The 26,422-nt window shown below is 43.5% G+C and overlaps 1 protein-coding gene across 1 annotated transcript in view; it reads right to left on the reverse strand.

Annotated features, from left to right (window-relative positions):
- The window catches only part of PARM1 (prostate androgen-regulated mucin-like protein 1), a gene marked incomplete at its 5' end in the record, with an annotated part of 131,194 nt that overhangs the window by 99,279 nt on the left and 5,493 nt on the right, over positions 1-26,422 (reverse strand). The window lies entirely within an intron of this gene.

Raw genomic sequence — 26,422 nt, forward strand, 5'->3', positions numbered from 1 at the left:
GGTCCTGTAGCTTCCCCACTGTAATACTTTACACAGCGATCGGTGGCGTAATTAGGAACAATTTGATGTAGTGGGTGGACCCAGGAGCCTCAGACTCCCCCTCTTATCTGCCCGCATACATCCTCAGCACCGTCCGCACGAACACCCACAGTCCTCAGTTCTGCCCTCCCCGCCACCCACATGTGGCCATCATGTCTTTTATTTCCCTAAGCGGCATGGGTCATAGTTCTCATTCCCCATGCAGAGGTGACGTGTGGCTATATCTAAGGTCCTCCTCCCGGTGCCCAGAAGCAGGCTCTTTTTTTTTTCAAGTGCCACCTTTCTTATAATATGCAAAACAGAAAGGGAGATGGAGGTGAAGCGAGCAAGAAAGGCCCGGAGTCAAATAAGCAAAACAATAGATGAAGGGCCGGCATGACAGGAGTTAGAGGGGCTGGGACATAGGAAAGGTCAAAGAAAGTTAAGGTTGTGATATAGTAGGTAAAGTGAATTAATTGGATTGGGGGAAAGTTTAGGAGGAAGGATTGAGCTAACAGAGTTGGTGGTCTTCAGTTTGAGGACATACAGCAAGGAGCAGTTTCCCACCCTTCTGCTCTAGATTTGGTGTTCGATATGTCGTGAGGGGTATATGAAGTGGTGAGAAGCCGGGTATGGAGTTTGGCGGGGTGCAAGGTCCTTTTCGATTAATATGGGCTCAAAATTTATGATGTAGGGACCCATCTAAGGTACTGATCCCTGGTGGTGGGATGTGTATCTGCGAATTGTCTCCGAGTCGGTGGTTTTGCGGCTGGAGGCCTGAGAAATGGCACGCAGATACTGCCCTTTGGTTTTGATGCCTATTAGGACCTTGTGGCTCCATTTTTCTTTATGCACTATGTATTCATGTTATGTTATTTATTGTTATTATTTGTGATGTATGTTTTAGTTAATAAAAGGCTGCTATAGCCAATTAACTCCAGTCTGTTGTATGTGATTTTATTCTAATGGGTGGGGGTATTGGTATAGCAGAATTTCACAGGCTATATTTAATACCTTAGTCAAGCAAAGGAACTGGAATTGGGATTGTCAGAGATGGCATAGATACTCTAAAAAAAGGAATATGCAAACTGTGGCCCTTCAGATGTTGCAGAATTGCAAGTCCCATGAGGCATAGCAAGACACTGACAGCCACAAGCATGACACCCAGAGGCAGAGGCATGATGGGACTTTTAGTTTTGCAACAAATGGAGGGCCACAGTTTCCATATCCATGCTCTAAAGCAGGGGTGGGGAACCTATGTCCCGGGGGCCTTATGCGGCCCTAGAAGTCATTTGGTCCGGCCCCCCGTGCAGCTGAGTCTGTGTCTCTCAGCTGATCTATCAGAATGGAGCCAATGCTTCCTGTATAGTTCCGGCTCCATTGTGACAGTCTGAGTGAGTCACAGGTGGAGTGATATCAAATGCACTCCGCCTGTGACCAATACAGGAAACATCGCCTCTACCCCCAGCACGGCACCGCTGCTAGCCAGCATTTCCCGCCAGCAGCACACACAGCAGTACCAGCCAGAGCCAGCAGTACCAGCCAGAGCCAGCAGTACTCACAGCAGTACCAGCCAGAGCCAGCAGTACCAGCCAGAACCAGCAGTACTCACAGCAGTACCAGCCAGAGCCAGCAGTACTCACAGCAGTACCAGCCAGAGCCAGCAGTACCAGCCAGAACCAGCAGTACTCACAGCAGTACCAGCCAGAGCCAGCAGTACTCACAGCAGTATAAGTCAGAGCCAGCAGTACCAGCCAGAGTAAGCAGTACCCACAGCAGAACCGGCAGTACCCAAAGCAGTACCAGCCAGAGCCAATAGTACTCACAGCAGTACCAGCCAGAGTCAGCAGTACCCACAACAGTACCAGCCAGCAGTACCTACAGCACAGTACCAGCCAGCAGTACCCACAGCAATACCAGCCAGCAGTACCCACAGCAGTACCAGCCTGAGACAGCAGTACCAGCCAGTAGTACCAGCCTGAGCCAGCAGTACCAGCCAGCAGTACCCACAGCACAGTACCAGCCAGCAGTACCAGCCTGAGCCAGCAGTTCCCAAGGCAGTACCAGCCAGTAGTACCTACAGCACAGTACCAGCCTGAATCAGCAATACCCCCAGCAGTACCAGCCTGAGCCAGCAGTACCAGCCAGCAGTACCCACAGCACAGTACAAGCCAGCAGTACCAGCCTGAGCCAGCACTACCCACAGCAGTACCAGCCAGCTGTACCCACCAGCAGTACCAGCCAGCTATGCCCACCAGCATTACCTGCCAGCAGTTCTTTTCAAAACTTACCACCAAAAATCGACTGCGCTCCAGACTGACCGACGCAAACCTGGAAAACCATCATCAATACCAGCTAACATCACACACCTCACCAAAGAGAAGCAGTTGCAGCCATCACATTAGGGGTGAGTTAATTAAATGTTTGACCAAATATAACAGGCACATTTTTAAGTTGATAATTTTGTACGGCCCCCGAATGATTTTATAAATACCCAAATGGCCCTTGGCAGAAAAAAGGTTCCCAGCCCCTGCTCTAAAGCAATGGTTTTCAAATTACGACATATAGGAGGGCCTCAACTGCTGTCCCAGAAAGCACCAAAGGGCCACACATGCTGCTCATTAGCGTTGCACAGATACCGATACCGGTATTGGTGCCCATATTAAGCATTTGTACTTGTGCAAATGCTCCGATACTAAAACCTATACTTTTTTTGCAATTCCGTTGCAACTTGTATTGACTTCTGTTGAATGAAGTCACAAGCCGCAATGAAATTGGAAATCCAAATCGCACTGATCTGGAGCTTTGAAATTGCGCTAAAGAAGCACAATTTCAAAGCCGCAGAAGAACTGTTCTTCCTAATTTTAAAGAAACTGTAATACTTTTTCATTAGTCTAAAAAAAAAACTGTCACACTAAAAATAGGTATCGGTAATTGGTATCGGCAAGTACTTGAGAAAAAGTATCGGTACTCGGTCCTAAAAAACTGGTATTGGTGTATCCCTACTGCAATATGTTATGTTACAGAAGACGGTCAGAGATACAGACATACCAGAGGAAATGACACTAGTGCTGTAAAACATGACTTCTAACCACCAAGCCACTGTGCAACCCAGCAATTCTATTTACAGTATTAAAAAACGACCACAGGTACTTCAACACAAATAGCAATCCCTTGCTAACAGGAGGTTGGAACACCATATGCTGTAAACGTGTGGAGCTACTCAAGCACCACTGTCTACTGTCTAGATGATTTTTCTCTTTTTATTCCTTACAGACTCCTAGAGCTGTAAGTTTACCTGCTTCCCGGTACAACATGGTGAACACTCAGACAGTTATACCAAATGATTGGCCCAGATGACTGTAACATAAAAAGAAATGGCCCTTCTTGAGGATGGTAAGGTAATGTGGCTTTGATGACCCATCTGAAGTTTAAATGCATTCTTGAAAGGCATAGGGCAGGGTTGCCTCCAAGCTCTCTGGGGAGGCTGGTGGGTACCGTTATGATGAGTGAGCTACGGGCTCCTTACAATCATTTTGGTATAAACATTTACCCATTGAACCTCTAGGAGCACAAATTTTTACAATCATTTCTCTGTATACCGCTCATTAAATATAGATACTTCATATCACAGTCAGCCCCCAGATTGTTGGTGGTGTTCTGCCACCTATGCAGATTTCGATCATATTTTTTGGAGATACGATGAAATTCAGGTTTTTTGGAGGGGACTGATGGATGTTATAGCAGAGGTGACAGATATTATAGTGCAACCCCGAGCAGAGATATGCCTTCTGGGATAAGTGGATGGTTTAGCCCATAAGAAAGCTACCCGCACGCTCTTGACACTTCTTCTGTACTATGCAAGGAAATGAATAATACTTTCATGGAAAAAACAAAACCTCCAACAGTACATGGCTGGAAAGGAATTATAAATAGGACACTCCCGCTTTATAAAACTACGTACATAAATAGGGTCACATTGAAAAAGTTAATGAGGTTTGGGGATGTTGGGTCAGTAGTGTATCTACAGTATCAGAAGAATTGGGAAATCCTTGAAGAGTAGTAGAGAGTAGGGGACTATTGGCCTACATGGGCTGAAGGTATATAGATTTGGAAAATGGAAGGAAGAGAAGGTAAATGGTAAAGTAATGCTTTAGTAACTAGAAGGGAAGGAAGGAAAAGGAAAGGGGAGATAAAAGTGAAATATATATTAAAAAATGTATACTTTATCACTATAATTATTTTTTTTTTTTTTTGGGGGTTGGGTTATGAATTGTTGAGTTTATGTATTGGTTGGTTTTCTTGGGTAATTGTATGTTTGTATTGTTATTATCTGTATTGAAATTAATAAAAAAGTTAAAAAAAAAAATATATAGATACTTCAGTTGTATTTTCATAAAACTGTTGTTTGTTGATGTGTGATCAGCTAATCCCTGCTGAATAACATATTCGACTTTTTAATCCTTCTGCTTGGCATTTAACAGTGAGCAAATATTTTAACAATATCATGCATGACCACCTTATTCCAGGATCTCTCAGCAATCTGTAAACTGTTAGCATACACCACGTCTAACTAGGTCTAGAGGACAATCCTATGTGTTCTGTACAAACACACGCAGATTCATCCTCAGATATTCCCACAACACGAATGCACACATTAGGCAGCTGGAGGTGCTTTACATATGCAGAAGGGGCGAGTAAAGCCCAATGCAAACACCATCGTTCTCAACCTTCTGACATGAGAACAAGGTACAACTTATAGTACAAAGTAGGCAGCCAAAGGACGTTTAGTTAGGTGGGCCACAAAGAATTGTTAAGATGCAAAAATTTGTTAAACCAGTGGTTGTCAAGTTGTCAACCTTTGAGCTAAAGGGGGTGTCAAACACAGCCCCAGACATCACCAAAGGGCCACACATAATGTTCAATATATGTAATGCTTGAGAGGACTGTCAGAAACGTCAAACCTAAGGCCTCTTACATATGATACTCCTGATTGAGCATCTACTTTTTCAGACTGGTTAGTGTTAGAGACCTTGAACCCCTCCATCTTCTGTTTGAGGATGCCCCATAGATGCTCAATAGGGTTTAGGTCTGGATACATGCTGGGCCAGTCCATCACCTTTACCCTCAGCTTCTTTCGCAAGGCATTAGTAATCTTGGAGGTGTGTTTGGGGTCATTATCATGTTGGAATACTGCTCTGTGGCCCAGTCTCCGAAGGGAGGGGATCATGCTCTGCTTCAGTATGTCACAATACATGTTGGCAATCATGGTTCCCTCAATGAACTGTAGCTCCCCAATGCCGGCAGCACTCATGCAGCCCCAGACCATGACACTCCCACCACCATGCTTGACTGTAGGCAATACACACTTGTCTTTGTACTCCTCACTTGGTTGTCGCCACACATGCTTGACAACATCTGAACCAAATAAGTTTATCTTGGTCTGCTCAGACCACAGGACATGGTTCCAGGATTCCATGTCCTTAGTCTGATTGTCTTCAGCAAACTGTTTGCAGGCTTTCTTTTGCATCATCTTTAGAAGAGGCTTCCTTCTGGGACGACAGCCATGCAGACCAATTTGATGCAGTGTGCAGCGTATGGACTGAGCAATGACAGGCTGTCCCCATCCCCCTCCAACCTCTGCAGCAATGCTGGCAGCACTCATACGTCTATTTCCCAATGACAACCTGTAGATTTGACGTTGAGCACGAGCACTCAACTTCTTTGGTCGACCATGGCGAGGCCTGTGCTGCAGCTCGGTTTCGGGGTCTTGGCAATCTTCTTATAGACTAGGCCATCTTTATGTAGAGCAACAATTCTTTTTTTTTCAGACCCTTTAGAGAGTTCTTTACCATGAGGTGCCATGTTGAACTTCCAGTGACCAGTATGAGAAAGTGAGAGCAAAAACACCAAATTTAACACACCTGCTCCTCATTCACACCTGAGACCTTGTAACATTAAGGAGTCACATGACACCGGGGAGGGGAAATAGCTAATTGGGCCCAATAATTTGGACATTTTCACTTTTGTTGCCAGCGATTTAGACATTAATGGCTGTGTGTTGAGTTATTTTGAAGGGACAGCAAATTTACACTGTTATAAAAGCTGTACACTCACTACTAAATGGGCATTTGCGCACATTTGTGCGTATTTACTGACCAAAAAAAGCAGATTTTTCTTTAGTGAAGAATGCACGGCGCTTGTTTACCTATGTGCATAGGCACATTACAAATTATGGGCTGTATTTTAGCTCAGTAAAAAAAAAAAGCTGTACCGAGCTTTTTCAAGCTGCAGTGTGCAAGAGGCCTAATAGAGAAAATGAGAGCCAGAGCGAGTGGATGTGCTACATTTGTATCTTGGGATATGCTGCAGAAAATATGAAACTGGGAACATGTTACTGTCCTTGTACAATAAAAATGACGCTATCTACTAAGAAAGTGGAGCAGGACTTGTCTTGGACACTCTCATATCTCTTCTTGATGAGCAAGATCCAAGGCAGCCAGCCAACAAAAAAACAATACTTTATTATCACTTTAGGCTACGTTCACATATTACCGCAATTCTGCCCGCGATCTGGAAATCATTGCAAATCGCGGGACGCCTGTACGATGCCTGTGATTTGCAATGGCACCCCAAACGCTGTGTGATGTTCCCACGATTTCCGCCTGCCGAATCGCGGTAACATCGCGCAAACAGAATCGCGGGATGCATTACGCCCAAAAATGGTATAAGAGCTTCATTTGTGCGTAAAGCGTCCCGCGATTCTGTTTGCGCGATGTTACCGCGATTCAGCAGGCGGAAATCGCAGCAACATCGCACAGCGTTTGGGGTGCCATTGCAAATCACGGGCATCGCACAGGCGTCCCGCGATTTACAATGATTTCCGGATCACGGGCAGAATCGCGGTAATTCTGCCCGCGATCCGCTACGCCCACATGTGAACGTAGCCTAAAGTGATAATAAAGTATTGTTTTTTTGTTTTTTTTTAAATATCAAAAATGTCATATTTACCTGCTCTGTGAAATGGTTTTGCACAGACCAGCCCAGATCCTCCTTTTATTTGGATTGTTTGCTGGCACTTCTGCCTATTGCCCCCACAGCAAGCAACTGTGTGCCCATTCAGACACAGAACCACAGCTCGGCCCTGCCCCCTTTCTCACCTCATTGGCTCACTGACTTTGATTGGCCAATGGAGCCCGCTGCAGTGTCTCAACCAATCAGGAGGGAGAGTCTCGGACAGCTGAGGCTCTTGTGCAACATCGCTGGATCGAGATGGAGCTCAGGTAAGTATTAGGGGGGGGGGTTGCTGCACACATAAGGTTTTTTATCCTAATACATAGATTGCATTACGATAAAAAATCAATTTCCTTTACAGTCACTTTAAGGTAACAAACCTTCTGAATGCAGCAACATTTTTTCTTACTTTTGGAATAAAGGATTTACATAAATAAAAAAATATAAAAAGCTAAAAATTGTAAGCCCGCAATCAGTGTTAACTGGTTTGTCTCAACCCTCAAAGATTTCCCAGTTTGAGGCTTGCAAGGTAGAAGAGGTGGGGGAACGCTGAAGCAGTGGACAGTGGGTCATGGACATTTGTACATTGCAATGCACTTCATCTACATACAGCACTGATTATAATATAAGCACGACTGTACACCATTGGTCATATAATGGTGGTGAAAGATCAACTGGGAGCATGGTATGTCACCTGCTAAATCAGCTTTTCTCAACCAGGGTTTCATGGAACTCTGTGGTTCCTTCAAAGGTTGCTAGAGATATGTAACCAGGGGAGGACTGGCCCAAAGGGCAAGGGGGCAATTGCCCCCTGGGCTGCTCTGATGCCCTGTACAAAAGGCTGCACTGCTTCTGCCACAGACGTGTCTAAAGGATTCCTGGTGAAGAGAAGAAAAAAGTCCCTGCCACATGCCTACTGAGTGCAGGTTGAAGACAAGGACAGAGTGCAGATCCCCCCCTCAAGCATGGATGATGTAAACTGTGTCTGAGCAGAGACCTGTTCCATGCCCCACTGGAGATTCTTTTCCCCCAGCCAGCCCCGACCGCCCTCTGCTGGCCAGGTCGGGAACCTGGATTCAGCCGGTAAGTAGAGAGTATTTGGGGCAGGGCTTCAGCTTGAAATAGGGGTCAGGAGGAGGACAGGAAGAAGGAGAGTGGAAGGGGGGCCGAGTCGCTGCACCATGGGCCTCTGGTTTAAACTTTCCCCCTGGGCCGAAAGTTGCCAGTCTGCCCCAGTATGTAACCATTAACTTCAATGTTCTTTTTAGCTATTACTATAGGGGACGTTCCTTCCACTGACCATCAATTTAACACCCTTAATACCGGACACTTTTACCCCCTTCCATCCCAAGCCAGTTTTCAGCCTTCAGCACTGTCACACTTTGAATGACAATTGCGTGGTCATGCAACACTGTACCAAACTAAATTTTTATATATTTTTTGAGTAAGATAGAGCTTTCTGTTGGTGGTATTTAATCACAACTGTTTTTTTTTTTTTTTTTTGCAAAACAAACAAAAAAGACCAATTTTTTTTCTTTAATTCTTAGTTTCTGTTATACAATTTTGCAAATAAGTAATTTTTCTTCTGCACTGATGGGCACTGATGAGGCTACACTGATGGGCACAGATGAGGCTGCACTGATGGGCACAGATGAGGCTGCACTGATGGGCACAGATGAGGCTGCACTGATGGGCACTGATAAGCCTGCACTGATGTGCACTAATGGGCACTGATGAGGCTTCACTGATGTGCACTGATAAGCTACACTGATAGGCACTGTTGAGGAGGAACTGATAAGCAGCACTGATGGATACTGATTGGCATTAATGGGGCTGGACTGATAATCAGGGTACTGATGACCGATTATAAGTGTAGGCAAAGTACTCACTTTGCCCTGTCAGAATTACTGGTTATCGGCTCTCCTTTCCTCACACAGAGCCAGGGGGCACATAGGAGGCGCACACATGGGAGGGCGTTTACAGATGTCCTCCCAGAACTAAAGAGCAGTGCTGTAGTCATCTTTTGGCTATAGCGCAGTCAAGAACCAGTAAGGAGGCATTCTTCCCACTGACCATCAGCAGTTGATGTAGTGAATTTTTGAAGGGTTCCTGCAGACTGGAAAGGCATTTTAAAGGGTACCTCCATTTTAAAAAGTTTGAGGAAGGCTGTGTTAAAGGATAGAGATCAGAGAACAGATTTAAGTTGCTCTAAGTCAGTGGTTCTTAACCTTGTTGGAGGTACTGAACCCCACCAGTTTCATATGCGCATTCACCGAACTCTTCTTCATTGGAAAAACAAAATATGATTTTTTCAAATTCAAAACATAGGTATATATTTAGATATATATTTATACATAGGTGCAAAAAATAAACAAAACCATTAAAGAACAAAACCATTCTTCAACACAGCTAGTTTTATGAGTGTTTCACCAATGGTGTGTGGTTTGCCCTGCTTTGCGATCAGGTAAGCAACTTCGTACGATGCTATGAGGATCGGTTTGTTGATGGGTACAAACCAGAGAACAGGCAGACTAGCCTTTTCATCGAATCTGGCTCTCCTCACCTTGAATTCAGCAAGCGTTGTGTTCTTGTATTTTCCATCTCCATGCAGCTTAAGGAAGTGTTCCCTTAGGCTGGCCATACACTATACAATTTTCTTATTCAATTTCCTTTAGATTTACCTTTAACTATGTAGTGCAAGGGCCTGCCTGATTGCATACAAATTGAAAGTGTTTAGGTTTGACCCTATATTACATGGTTTTGGTAAATCTAAAGGAAAGTTGAACAAGAAAATTGTATAGTGTATGGCCAGCCTTAGTTTTGCCGGTGCTAGACTAGAATTGCTCAACTTGGCATTGCAAATCATGCAGTTAGGACGCTGACTCTCATTACGTTCCGTTATACATTTGAATCCATATTGTACATATTCGTCCGACCACTTTCTTTTTTTGCTTGACATAGTTAGTATGAAGGGATTAATATTAAGAAAGAAATCACACGATGTACCATCACAACAGTTACAATTCGACTACTGGGCACGCCAAATTCCCTGCAGCACAGATAGACCAAGCGATGTTGCTTGATCACCTACAGCCAATGAGTGGGGCGTGTCATCACGAATCATATGAGTCGGGTGTGTGTCTTGACCTCCGCCGAACCCACGAGACTGACTCACCGAACCCCTGGGGTTCGATCTAACCCAGGTTAAGAACCACTGCTCTAAGTGTTAACAGATACATTTTCCTGAAGTGATATGTGATTATGATACATTGTGATATCCAGTATCTATTTGAGGTCAAGTTCTAAGGCCACATGTACAATGGAGCTCCCCAAGACGTTCTCCTGGAAGCAGAAAAACACTAAACGTGGCAAAACCGCGTGTATACTGGCCATAGAAATGAATAAACGCCCAATCGCTAAACGCAGCTAGCACTTAGGCGGGTTTACGTGGGTTTTTAACGTGTGGGTTTTTCTAAAAAAATGGTTACTCTCCTGAGCGCAGAAGAATCATTGCCTTTTGTTTCACTTGACCCTCCCTTCTAGATTGTAAGCTCTAACGAGCAGGGCCCCTCTAGTTCCTCCTGTTTTGAACTGTTTTGTAACTGTATTGTCTTCCCTCACGTAAAGCGCTGCGCAAACTGTTGGTGCTATATAAATCATGTATAATAATAATAATAATCATGTTCAGGAGAGAAACATTTTGGAGATGTTTAACTGCCCCTAATCTCTGCTGCTTCTAAACTCTGGTAAATGCCTATGTGTACATTGACACATAGGCTTTTATTATGTTGAGCTCAGGAGCAAAAAAAAAAACCCACCAAAAACTCCTAACCCATTGTATTATGACTATCTGTCTAGAATATGTCATGATAGTTGCGAGTTAGAAGTGTTTCCTATTATTTTATAAATCAACCCTTTACTTGCCACTTTTGCTAGTCAGCTTCATCTGTTAAAGGAAGTTAAAAAATAATAGACTTATTGGCTGAAATAACAGGTTAAAATAAGGGGGGAAAAAGAAAACTATGCAGCCACCACATTTAAGAAATAATAAATGTTGTATTTAAAACCGCTTTAAGTCCATATATATCATTAATTCAGTCCCCAAAAATTTCTGAGCAACCCCTCAGGTGGTTTAACTTTCCAGTATCTTCCAGACACGGAAATGGTTTAAGTGAAATTGTCCTTTAAAGTGGAAGTAAACTCCGGAATGTTATTTTTACCTACAGGTAAGCTGTATAATAAATCGTACCTGAAGCTGTAGGTAAAATAAATATCTCCTAAACTTCCACTGTTCAGGTGAAATTCCAGTGCGCAGCAGCCAGTAACGTCACCGCCGCATGCACTCTGAAGCAACAGCATTCCCATGGCGGTCCTTCAGAGTTGTGTGCTGCAGCCAAGATTCCCGTACATATGCACATGGGTTGACATCATCGCTGCTCGGCCATTTAAGCGGCCGAGCAATGCGTACTAGCAGATTATGGCTTTACCTTGCAGGGAAAACGTTTTTTTTTTTCCCCCCATAAGTTTACTACTGCTTTAACAGAGATAAAGTATTTTAACCACTTTCGGACCACCCCACGCATATACACTGCGGCAGGGCGGCCCTTCAATGCGAAATCACTTATCTGTATGTTTTTTTTTTTGTTAGGTCTGGGGCATGCATGTGCACCGTCGGCAACCAGCTCCCGCTGTGATTGGACACAGCAGGAGCCAATCAACAGGTCTGGTGGACCAGATGTCCACCAGGACCCGTCGATCGTTCAGGAGGCAGAACGGTGGTCCTCCTATGTAAACAAGGCAAATCATCGTTCGGTGACAAGGGAAGACAGAAATCCTTTATTTCTGCTTAGTAGGAACACGGATCTCTTTCTTCCCACAGTTAAAGCAACATCGCCCCTGATGTTAACCCCTTTCCTGTCAGTGTCATTATTACAGTGAAGCATATTTCTTAACACTGATCATTGTATTAGTGTCACTGGTCCCCAAAAAAGTGTCACTTGGTGTCAGATTTGTCCACTGCAAAGTAGCAGTCCCACTATAAGTCACTGATTGCTGTCATTACTAGTAAAATTAAATAAATAAAAATTCCAATAAAAATATCCCATGGTTTGTAGACGCTATAACTTTTGCGCAAACCAATCAATATACACTCATTGGGATTTTTTTTTTTTTTTACCAAAAACATGTAGCAGAATACATATTGGCCTAAATTGATTAAGAAATTCGATTTTTTTTATATTTTTTTATTGTATATGTTTTAAAGCAGAAAGTAAAAAATATTGGTTTTCTTTTTCAAAATTGTTGGGTTTATTTTTGTTTATAGTGCAAAAAATAAAAACCGCAGAGGTGATCAAATGGCACCAAAAAAAAAAAAGCTCTATTTGTGGGGAAAAAAAGGACATGATTTTTATTTGTGTACAGCATTGCATGACCGCGCAATTGTCAGTTAAAATAACGCAGTGCCGTATCGCAAAAAATAGCCTGGTTATGAAGGGGGGTAAACCTTCCGGAGCTGAAGTGGTTAAAGTACAATTATATTTTAGCCCAGAAAGAATAGAAATTCAGATTGCATGACACAACTTTTTAGAATGTGTCCTTCATTGTTTTCTCTATTCTCATGACGTCTGACATCTGACACTGGGAGAAAAAAGGTTATTTTTAAAACCCAGCCTTGTGCTTGTCAATAAGGGGAGTGATGGCAAACAGAAGATGGTAATGTAGTTAATGTCACTGATAAATTGTGATCATTCCTCATTTTCCGGCAGGGCAAGCACCTGCTGACACAGTTCAGTTTAGTAACAACTCGTTATCAAGGGATGACTCCGACTCCAATCTATATTTAGCCCTCATTCACACTGAACGCGGATGTGAAATCGTACGAGTTTATCTGAACTCGCGCGATTTCAAAGCCACATTTCAGTGCGACTTCAGGGGCGACTTGAAAGACATCTGTGCAGCTTCATGCATGATGTCTATTGAAATCACCCCCTGAAGATGCAAAAGGTAGTGCAGAAACTACTTTTGTAAATCAGTGCGGCGCTGCAAAGTTGGTGTCGCACCGAATGAGACGATCCCATTGCCGGCAATAGGCTGCGATTTGACATGCCAAATCGCACTGATGTGAACTTGGACTTAGATGTATTCTGTAAAGGGACTGTGGGATTCTTCAAGTAAGCATGACGTGGATCATTCTATTTCTCAGTTATAAGTCAGCTCACCTCCAGGTCTGCCTAGCAGGAGGATATGAAGCTATGTATGAAACACCTCATTGTATCTGTCCTCTTCTCTGTCTATCTGCCACAACTGATACTGTAACATAGGGAAGAGAAACAAAAAAAACATAAATTCTACCTTGTTTTGTTATGCTTATACATATTTGAAAAGAGAATGTGCAATATTAGCCACCTGAGCTCTGGAAAGTTTTACCCCCTTTATGACCAGAGCATTTTTTGCTTTTCAGCACTGCGCTATTTTTAACTGGCAATTGCGTGGTCATGCAACTCTCTACACAAAATCACATTTTTATCACCACTGGGTTTTTTTTATTTTTTGTGATATGAACAAAACAAGACCAAAAACTCTGAAAAAAAATAAAAAACCCACAAAATGTTCTGCAATTAGTTATAAAACATATCCAATAAAATCAAATTTCTTCATTAATTTAGGCCAAAAAGGTATTCTGCTACATGTCCTAGGTAAAAAAAATTACAATATGTGGTTTGTGTGAGTGTTATAGCATCTACAAACTATGGTATATATATATATATATATATATATATATATATATATATATATATATATATACAGTGGTGATCGAAAGTTTGGGCACCCCAGGTAAAAATTTGTATTAATGTGCATAAAGAAGCCAAGGAAAGATGGAAAAATCTCCAAAAGGCATCAAATTACAGATTAGACATTCTTATAATATGTCAACAAAAGTTAGATTTTATTTCCATCATTGACACTTTTAAAATAACAGAAAACAAAAAAATGGTGTCTGCAAAAGTTTGGGCACCCTGCAGAGTTAATATCTTGTACTGCCCCCTTTGGCAAGTATCACAGCTTGTAAACGCTTTTTGTAGCCAGCCAAGAGTCTTTCAATTCTTGTTTGAGGTATCTTTGCCCATTCTTCCTTACAAAAGTCTTCCAGTTCTTTGAGATTTCTGGGCTGTCTGTTACGCACTGCTTTTTTAAGGTCTAGCCATAGATTTTCAATTATGTTGAGGTCAGGAGATTGTGAAGGCCATGGCAAAACCTTCAGTTTACGCCTCTTGATGTAATCCCCCGTGGATTTCGAGGTGTGTTTAGGATCATTATCCATTTGTAGAAGTCATCCTCTCTTTAAATCCAGTTTTTTCACAGATGGCATCAAGTTACCATCCAAAATTTGCTGAAATTTTATTGAATTCATTTTTCCTTCTACTCGTGAGATGTTCCCTGTGCCACTGGCTGCAATACAACCCCAAAGCATGATTGATCCACCCCCATGCTTAACAGTTGGACAGAGGTTCTTTTCATTAAATTCTGTGCCCCTTCTTCTCCAAATGTACCTTTGCTCATTACGGCCAAAAAGTTCAATTTTAACCTCATCGGTCCACAGAACTTGTTTCCAAAATGCATCAGTGCATGAAACCATAAGATAACATGGAGGGGCATTTTTAAGCAGCAAAAAAAAAAAAAAAACGTCTGACATTCCTAAAAGCAGCTGCAAAAACGCCCTGTGTGTATGAGGCCGTAAAGTTGACCCAGGGAATATCTGATTGCCTTTCGGGGAATCAGGAAGGAATTTTTTTCCCCTGATGTAGCAAATTGGATCATGATTTGCTGGGGTTAATTCGCCTTCCTCTGGATCAACAAAGGGTATATGATTGTGTATATGGGATTGTTTGGTTGGGTTTTCTTTTTTGTTTATTGGTTGAGCTAGATGTACTTGGGTCTTTTTTTTAACCTGACTTACTATGTAATGAGAAACTGAATATATGATTTTACATCTTGAACATAGATATGATTTAAACATATTTTTTCTTCTTTTTTTTTTTTTTTTACTCTAAGTAAATGTAAAACACAAATAAATGCTGCTAGGTATTTATTACCCATTTACAGTAGACATTAGTGCTTTAAAGAGGCTGTGCGCCCAAGGCCAGCAAAATGCGCTCCTGGTCATGAAGTATTGTGAAGTGCTGACGTCATTAGGAGCCGGTCCTACCAGCTCCCAATCATCAGTAAATGACAGTGAGCTGTCTGTGATGGCTCACATTAGGAAAGTCTCCTGATGACATCAGTGCAGTGCCATATCACTGGGAGCTCCTGCTACTGGCCTCAAACATCGCGGCCTATTCAAAGCACTGACATCCACCAACGTAAAGGGGTAATGAATATCTAGCTGCACTTAGTTGTGTTTTACATCTGCCTGATGTTGAGCTGAGATGCTGGGAGTGAGCGCCAACGTCTGCGCTTCCTGAAAACAAGCCAGAAGGTAGGGCACAGCGTTGCATGACTGCACAATTGTCATTCAAACTGCAACAGCGCTGAAAGCTGAAAATTGGTCTAGGCAGGAAGGGGGTGAATGTGCCCGGTAGGCAAGCAGCACTAAAGGCAAAACTTGCTTTTTCATTTTAAATAGAGTAAAGAAGGATTGTAACCTTTGTCTGGTTTCTTTTCTATCTGTGTCCCATAGAGGAAAATAAAAAAAAAAAAATGAAGTGCTGCGCTGCCGTAGAAATAAAAACCTTAATATCCCCCAGTGATTCAAAATAACAATTACAGTAAGGGCAATAAATCCTAAACATCATATAAGTTCATTACTTTTGCTAAGCAATTAACTTATATGATTATGTTTATGGCTATAGCAGGATGTAATTACTGATTTATTGCTGTTTTGAATCGCAGTATTAACACAGAGTTCCACCCAAAAGTAGAACTTCAGCTTTAAGTACTCCTGACCAGGGATCGACCGATATTGTTTTTTCATTGCCGATACCGATATTTTGGTCATATGGGCCGAATTTTCGTACCTTTAAAAAAAATGTTTTATTTTTTTTACTTGACAGGTACTCTTGAGGATGGATCTGGGGGTCTTAAAGACCCCAAACCCCTCCTCTGCACTTAAAAGCATTCAAAACGCCAAGTTTGGCTGATTTGAATGCTGTGATTTTTTTTAATATGGCGCCAATACCAGGAAGTGATGTCATGGCATCACTTCTGGGTTTTTACTCGGAGACCCGATCAGAGCCGAATGCGGCTTTGATCGGGTCTTCGGCGGGTGTGCAGGCTGGTTGACCGGGTCTCCCTGTGGTCCGGGAGATCCGGGCAAGCCGCGGAAGGCGGTGGGAGGACTTCCCCTCCCGCTCCTTGTAATGACAGCCGAGCAGCTTCTCAGCCGCATCGGTTGTCATTACAAGACAGCCGACCACCGGCTATGGACGCCTGTACTGGGGTGATGCCTCTAGCTGCAGGAATCACTCCGGTACAAGCACTTTCCGAAATATCGGTAATAAAATGGGGAAAGTGCATATCGGCCCTTGATATATTGGCTTTGCCGATAATCGGTCGATCCCTACTCCTGACCCCCTGACATGCCATATTTGGCATGTCATTTTTTTTTGGGGGGGGGGGGTGGGGGAGCGGGTACCTAAATTTGACAGGTCCCCGCTCCCCCTCCTTCCCTGCAATCTTCTGGGACAGGTCAGAGGTTCTGGAAGATTGCCCGACCATTCGGGAGGTGCAGCACAACACGTGCATGGGCAGTGAGCACCCAGCTGTGAAGCCGCAAACTGACACAGCCAGGTGCCCACACTAGTGATGCCGGGGAGAGCAGAGGGAGAGGATGGAGGCTTCTGGCGGCCACATCGCTGGACCGTGGGAAAGGTGAGTGTGTGTCTATTAAAAGTCAGCAGCCACACTTTTTGTAGCTGCTGACTTTTAACCACTTACCGCATACTAACGTAGGTCTACGTCGGTAAACTTTGCGGTAGTGTACCGGGATGATGCCTCTAGCTAGAGGCACCATCCCGGTACCGTGGTTTAGAGCCGACGGTTGGCTTTCCGTCGGTACCGACCGATGCGGCTCGGCAGCTGCTCGATCGGTACCCGGGGGGGGCGGGAGGGGACGTCCCCCCCCTCCCGCCGCCTTCCGTGGCTTTGCCCGGGGCTCCCGTCCCACCGGGAGCCCCGAGCACCCAGCCTGCACGTCCGCCGGCTGGATGGAGTCAAAATGCAGTTTTCAAAGTTTTGCATACAGGGAAATGTAGTGGAGGGGTCTAGGGTCTTTTAGACCCTCGATCCCTCCATAAAGTGTACCTGTCACTACATATTGGTGTCACAAGGGATGTTTACATTGCTTGTGACAGCAATAAAAGTGATCAGATTTTTTTTTTTTTTTTAAAAAACTTTAATAAAGTTAAAAAAATAAATAAAATAAATGGGAAAAAAAAAAAATTTAGCCGCCCCCGTCACCGTTAGCTCGCGCACAAAAAAAAACGTATACGGAAGTCGAGCCGCAAATGAAATCGCTGTTCAAACCACACATGTGAGGTATCGCCGTGATCGCCAGAGCGTGAGCAATAATTAAAAAAAAAGAGCTACACTCTATCTCAAAACTGGTAACCGTTAAATAAATTTAAAGGGTCGCAGATTGAGATCTCTATTGACCGTAGTTTGTCGCGATCCCACGGGGGGGGCGCAATTTTAAACCGTAACATGTTGGGTATCTATTTACTCGGCGTGACATATTCTTTCACAATATATAAAAAAAATGGGCTAACTTTACTGTTTAGTATTTTTTAAAATTAGTGAAATGTGATTTTTCAAAAATTTTCCAAAAAAATGGCGCTTTAAAGACCGCTGCGCAAATACCACGTGATAAAAAATATTACAATGACCGACATTTTATTCTCCAGAGTCTTTGCTAAAAAAATATATATAATGTTTGGGGGTTCTAAGTAGTTTTCTAGGAAAAAATACTGGTTTTAACGCGTGAACAAAAAGTGTCCGAAATAGGGCTGGGGCTTAAGTGGTTAATAAACACAGAAACGGCTGGAACTCCGCTTTAAGGTTTTTATTTCTACAGCGCAGCACTTGTGAAACAAATGAATAATTAACGCTGTACGGACAATAGCGCCTGTGTGCACGAGGCCTACTGCAAACTACACAGAGGAAACACATACAGTATAAAGAAACTGTTTTAGCTGCCGAATGATTTGTATCCTGTCCATCCTGCTTGAGATTTACACAGCTCTACTACATAGCACAGTCCTGTCAAACACATTTGTACAGGCTCCCTTTGTTATTGCACCTGCATCCGTCCCAGGCCACATGCGGGCAGACATTGTGCATTCGGGGCCGAGCACCTGTCCTGGAAAAAGCAGCTGTGTCCGTGCAGCTGCTGAGTCCCAGCTGACATAAATGCGACTGCCTGCACGAGCAGAACACCCGCACATCACCATGCGGGCAAACACGGATGTGCGGTGCAATATGCCCAAGTGAACAAAACCCTAAAGCTTGATACGGACAATAAATTCTGTGGAGGATATATTAAGCACCAACTGGAATTCATAAAGCGTGTATCAGATACTTTTTAGAAACCTGTTTTGCAACATTACAACAAATGGCGGCTTCTGTAGCAGACTCATGTACGTCATTAAGGTGTATATGATTCTGTCAGAACTGATACAAGTATCTCTTCTTTGAAGTGACGGAGGTTTACAGGCAAAGAAGCTACCTGGAAGAGTTGGGGGAGTAATGGTAATGTATTAAAGCAGAGTTCCACCCAAAAGTGGAACCTCCGCTTATCTGATCCCCCCCCCCGGTGTCACATCTGGCACCTTTTGGGGGGAGCGGCTAACTGTTTTGACAGGTGCCCTGTCCCCACTTTCGTCAGACCTCACCGCGGCAAAGTACGTCACCAGTTCAGCCCCCTCCTCCTCCCTCTTCCTTCCCCCATAGAGAGCGGTGTCAAATCTGGCACCTTGCGGGGGAAGCTGGTACCTGTTTTTGACCGGTACCCTGTCCCCACTTCCATCAGACCTCACTGCGGCAAAGTATGTCACCAGTTCAGCCCCCTCCTTCTCCCTCTTCCTTCCCCATAGAGAGCAGTGTCACATCGGGCACCTTTTGGGGGGAGCGGGTACCTGTTTTTGACAGGTACCCTGTCCCCACTTTCGTCAGACCTCACTGCGGCTAAGTACGTCACCAGTTCAGCCCCCTCCTCCTCCCTCTTCCTTCCCCCGTAGAGAGCGCAGAGCCTTCACACATGCGCGGTTGAGGACCAGGTGTGAAGTCGCAAGCCTTCACTGCCGGGTTCCCTAACCGGAAATGTCGGCGGCAGCATCTGACAGCGGATAAAAACATTGGCTGGGGTGCCGACATCGCTGGATTCCAGGACAGGTAAATGTCCTAATATTAAAATTGGAACTTTGCTTCACATATCAGGTCCAGAGAAATGTAAAGTGTAACTCTAAACCCAAAAACAAAAATGTATTATATCACAGCTTTCCAATTTTTGGATGTAGTCAGGGCTGCTGATAGAAATCACGGGGCCCCATACAGACTACCTGACAGGGCCCCCTCAAGAAAATATTAAAGCTATATTTTGCTAAAAATACAATAACTCACAGAATTCCTGCTAAATCTAAAAGATGGAACTAAGTTAATAAAATGAAGATGAGATGAAAAAAATATACAGGCTGGGCAGTTGGAGCTCTGGGATCAAAGAGACAGAGGGAGAGAAACAAAGTTACAGAGATAACAAACTTAGGAGCAGAGCTAACTTTAGAGCCAAGGTTTGGAATGGGGGCCCACATAGGGAGGAGGATTAGTGAGGGACAACTGTTTCTTTCTCAGCAGATAAAAACTGGCAGCAGGGAGGGAGGAGAGACCAGCTGCTGGAGGAAGAGTTCTGCAATTGTGGACCATCACTAATCCCCCTCCCTGTGTGGGCCCCCCCTGTGTGCTTGGGCCCCCTACAAGAGGACTGGTGGTCCCACCCTATCAGCGGCCCTGGATGTAGTGGCTTCATTCCTTTTCTCTCATTATTACAGTAAATCAAAAATGTCCTATCTTCCTTTTTACAGACCCAGCAAAAGTAGAGGTCAGAGAGTTGAGACTAGCCATTTACCACTGACAGTGTGCTTACAATGGTCAGATTTTATTTATTTATCTAAAACCTTTAAGCGCCGGTTCACATTACCGCGACGCTACTTCCCGGGGCGACCTCCGAGATCGCGGTGCGAGCAGCGCGCCGCGACCTCGGAGCGGCCGCCACGGACTTCATAACATTGAAGTCTATGGCGGTCGACTCCTGGTCGCCCCAAAGAAGCTCCGGACACTTTTTCTAGGTCGGAGCGACTTGTGTCGCTCCTATTAGAACGGGTCCGCAGCTTCCCTATGGGAGGCGACCTGTGGCGACCTGTGAGGCGACCAGGTCGCCTCACAGGTCGCCCTAGTGTGAACCGAGCCTTAGGCTCAGTTCACACAGCGATGCAACTTTGATGCCATTTACAGTGTGAATATATGGTGCTACTTTGATGCAAATTTGCACTCCTCCACCCCAAACTTTGTGCACAGGTCCAAATTTGATAGAGGGGGGATTATGGTGTGGGGTTGTTTTTCCCTTAGTTCCAGTGAAGGGAACTCTTAAACAGGAGCTCCAGCCACCTATTAATAAAATAAGTTAGCACCAACAAAAAGTGTAGCTGCTGACTTTTATAAAACAGCCACTCACCTGTCCCACGGTCCAGCTCACCCCAGCCGTCTTCATCCTCTGTCCTTCCTCGGCGGCACCGACACCTTCACTATGGGCACCCAGCTGTGACAGCTTGTGGCTTCACTATGGGCACCCAGCTGTGACAGCTTGTTGCTTCACAGCTGGATACCCACTGCGCATGCTGGATCCTGGATTGGTGGATGCAATCTTCTGGGACCTGTCAGTGACCCAGAAGATTGCAGGGGGGAGGAAGGAGAACTTCCATTACCGAACGCTGTGGAAGTGGGAACCTGTCAAAATTTCACAAGTGCTGCTCCTTTTTTTATCAGAATATTTGCTAAATTGCATTAACCTGTAAAGATCACCATCACAACCTCCCTAATAATTGTGTCTTATAAGAGACCTTGAGCCAAAAAAGCATTGCATTACAACCTGGGATGCAGAGAACCTGAATGCTGAGAAATAAAAGGGCTGCCATTCATGAGCGTCTGACTTTGACCGTTATACTTTCAAAATTGGTTACGGCCCATTCACACCAGAAAGTGGTACGGGAAACCTGCATGTGTGTTCAGTGCCCGTTTCCTGTACTGCTTTCAGAATGCGCCGCAGTTGCGATCTACAAGACTAAGTTAATGATCCCCCAAACCTAAGTTGCAAACGCAGTGTGTTTGCTGTAGCAGATCGCATGGTACAGAAGTACCATGCAATCTGGTTGCAGCAAGTTTCAAAAAGTAGTGCATTCACTACTTTTGGTGCGGTGCGATTTAAGCACATTAAAAATGAATGAAATTGCACCGTACAGAACTGCATGTGAATCACACAGGAATGCAGAGCACGTTCCTGTGCGATTCCTAGTGTGGATGCATGCAGCACATGGAGTTATAGTGAATCAGACACTCAATTTCTGCTCTAATTTGCATATGAGTTTTATACCAATGATGTAAAACATTTTAAAGCTTTGGCATTCACAAAACAGACATCTAGAAGGGGTTGATTTACTAAAACTGGAGAGTGCAAAATCTGCTATAGCTCTACATTGTAGCCAATCAGCTTCTAACTTCAGCTTGTTCATTTCAAACGATTGTAAATGATCATCTTGTAAAACAACCCATTCTGTTTAAAATAGAAATGAAAGGCAAAACATTTTTGTAAAAATGTAAAAAACATTATAAATACATTTTTTACTTTTTTATAAGCAATCACATTCCCTTCTGTTCTCAGCTGCATAAGAGCTGGGGGAGGAGAAGCAGCAGTACACTGAGCTTCACAGTAATAGGCTGTGCATGGTGTAAGGACAAGTCTGATCAATGGAGGAGAGTACACAGAAGTCCCAGCATAGCTAGAGAACTGACCAGGATATACTCTCCTGCCTAGAGTGGTCAGTTTTACTAGGAAAGCAGAGGGACTGGCAGGAACACCAGGGATTTCACATAAAGGAAGCAATACTTAGAGAACAGGATACTTTCTCACACAAGTACATGGTACAGCAGGCACATATCAGGAATATAAAATGTTGGGGTAACCATTGCTTTAAGCTTTGACAAAAAAAAAAAACCTGGAAGCTGAATGGTTTCTATGCAGAACTGCACCAGATTTTGTACATCAACTCCCATATAACAAATGCAGAGTTCAGTAATGGCAGCCTAAGTATATTCTTAGGACAGGTTTGCTTTAAAACAAATGCTGGCTGCTGCATGTTTGGGCACTATTCATTATATTACAGTTCCTGTAATAAAAAAAAATAACAAGAGTCCTATGGTAATAGGGCACATGGTACCGATGTATTAATGCCAAACCTTCTTGGAAGAAAGTTCCTACACAAAAAAAAATACGAGTATGGTCCGTATAGTAAACACATTTACAGTATCCCACTAAAGTGAGTACACCCCTCACATTTTTGTAAATATTTGAATATATCTTTTCATGTGACAACACTGAAGGAATGACGTTTTGCTACAATGTAAAGTAGTGAGTGAACAGCTTGTATAACAGTGTAAATTTGCTGTCCCCTCAAAATAACTCAACACACAGCCATTAATGTCTAAACTGCTGGCAACAAAAGTGAGTACACCCCTAAGTGAAAATGTAAAAATTGGGCCCAAAGTGTCAATATTTTGTGTGGCCACCATTATTTTCCAGCACTGCCTTAACCCTCTTGGGCATGGAGTTCATCAGAGCTTCACAGGTTGCCACTGGAGTCCTCTTCCACTCCTCCATGATGATATCACAGAGCTGGTGGATGTTAGAGACCTTGTGCTCCTCCACCTTCTGTTTGAGCATACCCCACAGATGCTCAATAGGGTTTAGATCTGGAGACATGCTTGGCCAGTCCATCACCTTTACCCTCAGCTACTTTAGCAAGACAGTGGTCATTTTGGAGGTGTGTTTGGGGCCATTATGTTGGAATACTGCCCTGCGGCCCAGTCTCAGAATGAAGGGGATCATGCTCTGCTTCAGTATGTCACAGTACATGTTGGCATTCATGGTTCCCTCAATGAACTGTAGCACCCAGTGCCGGCAGCGCTCATGCAGCCCCAGACCATGAAACTCCCATCACCATGCTTGACTGTAGGCAACACACACTTGTCTTTGTACTCCTCACCTGGTTGCTGCCACACACGCTTTACACCATCTGAACCAATTAAGTCACAGGACCACAGGACATGGTTTCAATAATCCATGTCCTTAGTCTGCTTGTCTTCAGCAAACTGTTTGCCGGCTTTCTTGTGCATTATATTTAGAAGAGACTTCCTTCTGGGACGACAGCCATGCATACCAATTTGATGCAGTGTGCAGTGTATGGTCTGAGCACTGACAGGCTGACCCCCCCACTCCTTCAACCTCTGCAGCAATGCTGGCAGCACTCATACGTCTATTTCCCAAAGACAACCTCTGGATATAACTCTGAGCACATGCACTCAACTTGTTTGGTCTACCATGGAGAGGCCTGTTCTGAGTGGAACTTGTCCTGTTAAACCACTGTATGGTCTTGGTCACCCTGCTGCAGCTCAGTTTCAGGGTCTTGGCAATCTTCTTATAGCCTAGGTCATCTTTATATAGAGCAACAATTCTTTTTCTCAGATCCTCAGAGAATTCTTCACCATGAGGTGCCATGTTGAACTTCCAGTGACCAGTATGAGAGAGTCAGTACGATAACACCAAATTTAAGAATATAAAATATTCAAATAAGATGATCTAATATTTATGGTAGGTGCGATTTTCACTTGTATGTGTATGTTTGTCTGTATTCCTGTGTGTGTGTAAAATACTGACCATTAATGCAAATTTTTGTATTTTTTTTTTTTTTTTATTGACCTAATTGTGGTGCTAGTTTGCTGATATTTACATGTTGTGTGTACAGGCCCATTGAAAGCAAAGGGCTGCATTCAAATTTGTAAAAAAAAGCAGTGCCCAAACGTTTAAAATTCTGCGATTTGGAGCACATGTGCAAGAGCCCATAAGCAGCATTCAACATGCTTACATTTGTCTATGTTCAGAAACAAAATTCTTCTTTTGTCTTTTAACCACTTCAGCCCCCCTTCATTACCAGACAACTTTTTGCGATACAGCATTGTGTTACTTTAACTGACAGCTGCACAGTCGTGCGACGCTCTACTTAAATAAAATTGATGTCATTTTTTTCCCCCACAAATAGAGCTTTCTTTTGGTGGTGATCACCTCTATGGTTTTTATTTTTTTGTGCTACAAACAAAAAAAGAGCGACAATTTTGAAAGAAAAAAATTACAATATTTTTTTACTTTCTGCTATAAAACACAGCCAATAAAAAAATGTATAAAATCAATTTTTCATCATTTTAGGCCAGTATGCTACATATTTTTGGTAAAAAAAATCCCAATAAGCGATATTGATTGGTTTGCGCAAAAGTTTTCGCGTCTACAAAACTAGGGGATAGATTTATACCATTTTTTATTTATTTATTTTTTACTAGTAATGGCGGCGATCAGGGATTTATAGCGGGATTTTCGATATTGCAGCGGACAGATCGGACACCTAACTGACACTTTTGAGGGGACCAGTGACATTACTACAGTAATCAATGCTAAAAATATGCACGGTTACTGTACTAATGACACTGGCAGGGAAGGGGTTAACACCAGGGGCGATCAAAGGGTTAAATGTGTCCCTAGGGGGAACTTTCTAACTGTGTGGGGGATGGACTCACTAGATGAACACAGAGATCCATGTTCCCAAATAGCAGGAACACAAGATCCCTGTGTTCATCCCTTGTGTACCCTTGTGTACTCTCTGGGGAACAATCACGGTTGGCCAGCGGACATCGCGCCCCCCCCCCCCTGCTGGCTATTTCCCGAAATGACGTGCAGGTGCGTCGTTTTGCGCAATAGAGCCAACCTGCTGCAGTATATGTACTGCTGGCGGTCGGCAAGTGGTTAACAAACACATTTTCTGTATTCAAGGACACCCACGATCATTCATTTGTTAAAATGTTTGGAAAAAAGCTGTAGAATAACACTGAAATAATGTGTAAATAAAACCTAGTAAATGAATTATATTGTATATATAAGTAGCAGCTACTCAACGCTGGGCTCTTTAAGTGAATGCGACTCCTGACTAGTTTCATTTCTCCTTTTATTTGCTCTGAGTAGCCAGGAAGGAAAGTAGATAAATCTTCCTAACAGTCTGACAGGCACACCTCTGAAAAACCCGCAGCAACTTGAGAAAAACAGAGCTGTAAGGTAACCAATCAGATTCTATTGCTTATGTTCCCGATGATCAGAAGATGAAAGGTAAATCTGGATTCGCTGCCAGGTTCATTTTCCTTGGCTTCATTTTATGCACATCAGTTCAAAGCATGTGTGGCCACCAACAAAGGCCTGCACAAAGAACTGAGTGAATATTCAGTCTCAGAGACGACAGACACAACAGGGTATAGTAAAAAGACTGCAGACATGATACAAGAGATGGTCAGAGACTGCAGATATCATACAAGAAATGGTCAGAGACTGCAGATATCATACAAGAGATGGTCAGAGATTGCATATATCATACAAGAGATGGTCAGAGACTGCAGATATCATACAAGAAATGGTCAGAGACTGCAGATATCATACAAGAGATGGTCAGAGAGTGCAGATATCATACAAGAGATGGTCAGAGATTGCATATATCATACAAGAGATGGTCAGAGACTGCAGATATCATACAAGAGATGGTCAGAGACTGCAGATATCATACAAGAGATGGTCAGAGACTGCATATATCATACAAGAGATGGTCAGAGACTGCAGATATCATACAAGAGATGGTCAGAGACTGCAGATATCATACAAGATATGGTCAGAGACTGCAGATATCATAAAAGAGATGGTCAGAGACTGCAGATATAAAAGAGATGGTCAGAGCCTGCAGATATCATACAAGAGATGGTCAGAGACTGCAGATATCATACAAGAGATGGTCAGAGACTGCAGATATCATACATGAGATGGTCAGAGACTGCAGATATCATACAAGAAATGGTCAGAGACTGCAGATATACAAGAAATGGTCAGAGACTGCAGATATCATACATGAGATGGTCAGAGATTGCAGACATAATACAAGAGATGGCCAGAGACTGCAGATGTTATAGAGGAGATGGTCAGACACTGCAGTTATCATACAAGAGACAGTCAGAGACTGCAGACATGATACAAGAGATGGTCAGA

The sequence above is a fragment of the Pelophylax lessonae genome, assembly GCF_965119305.1.
Source record: "Pelophylax lessonae genome assembly, chromosome: 1".
Taxonomy (NCBI): domain Eukaryota; kingdom Metazoa; phylum Chordata; class Amphibia; order Anura; family Ranidae; genus Pelophylax; species Pelophylax lessonae.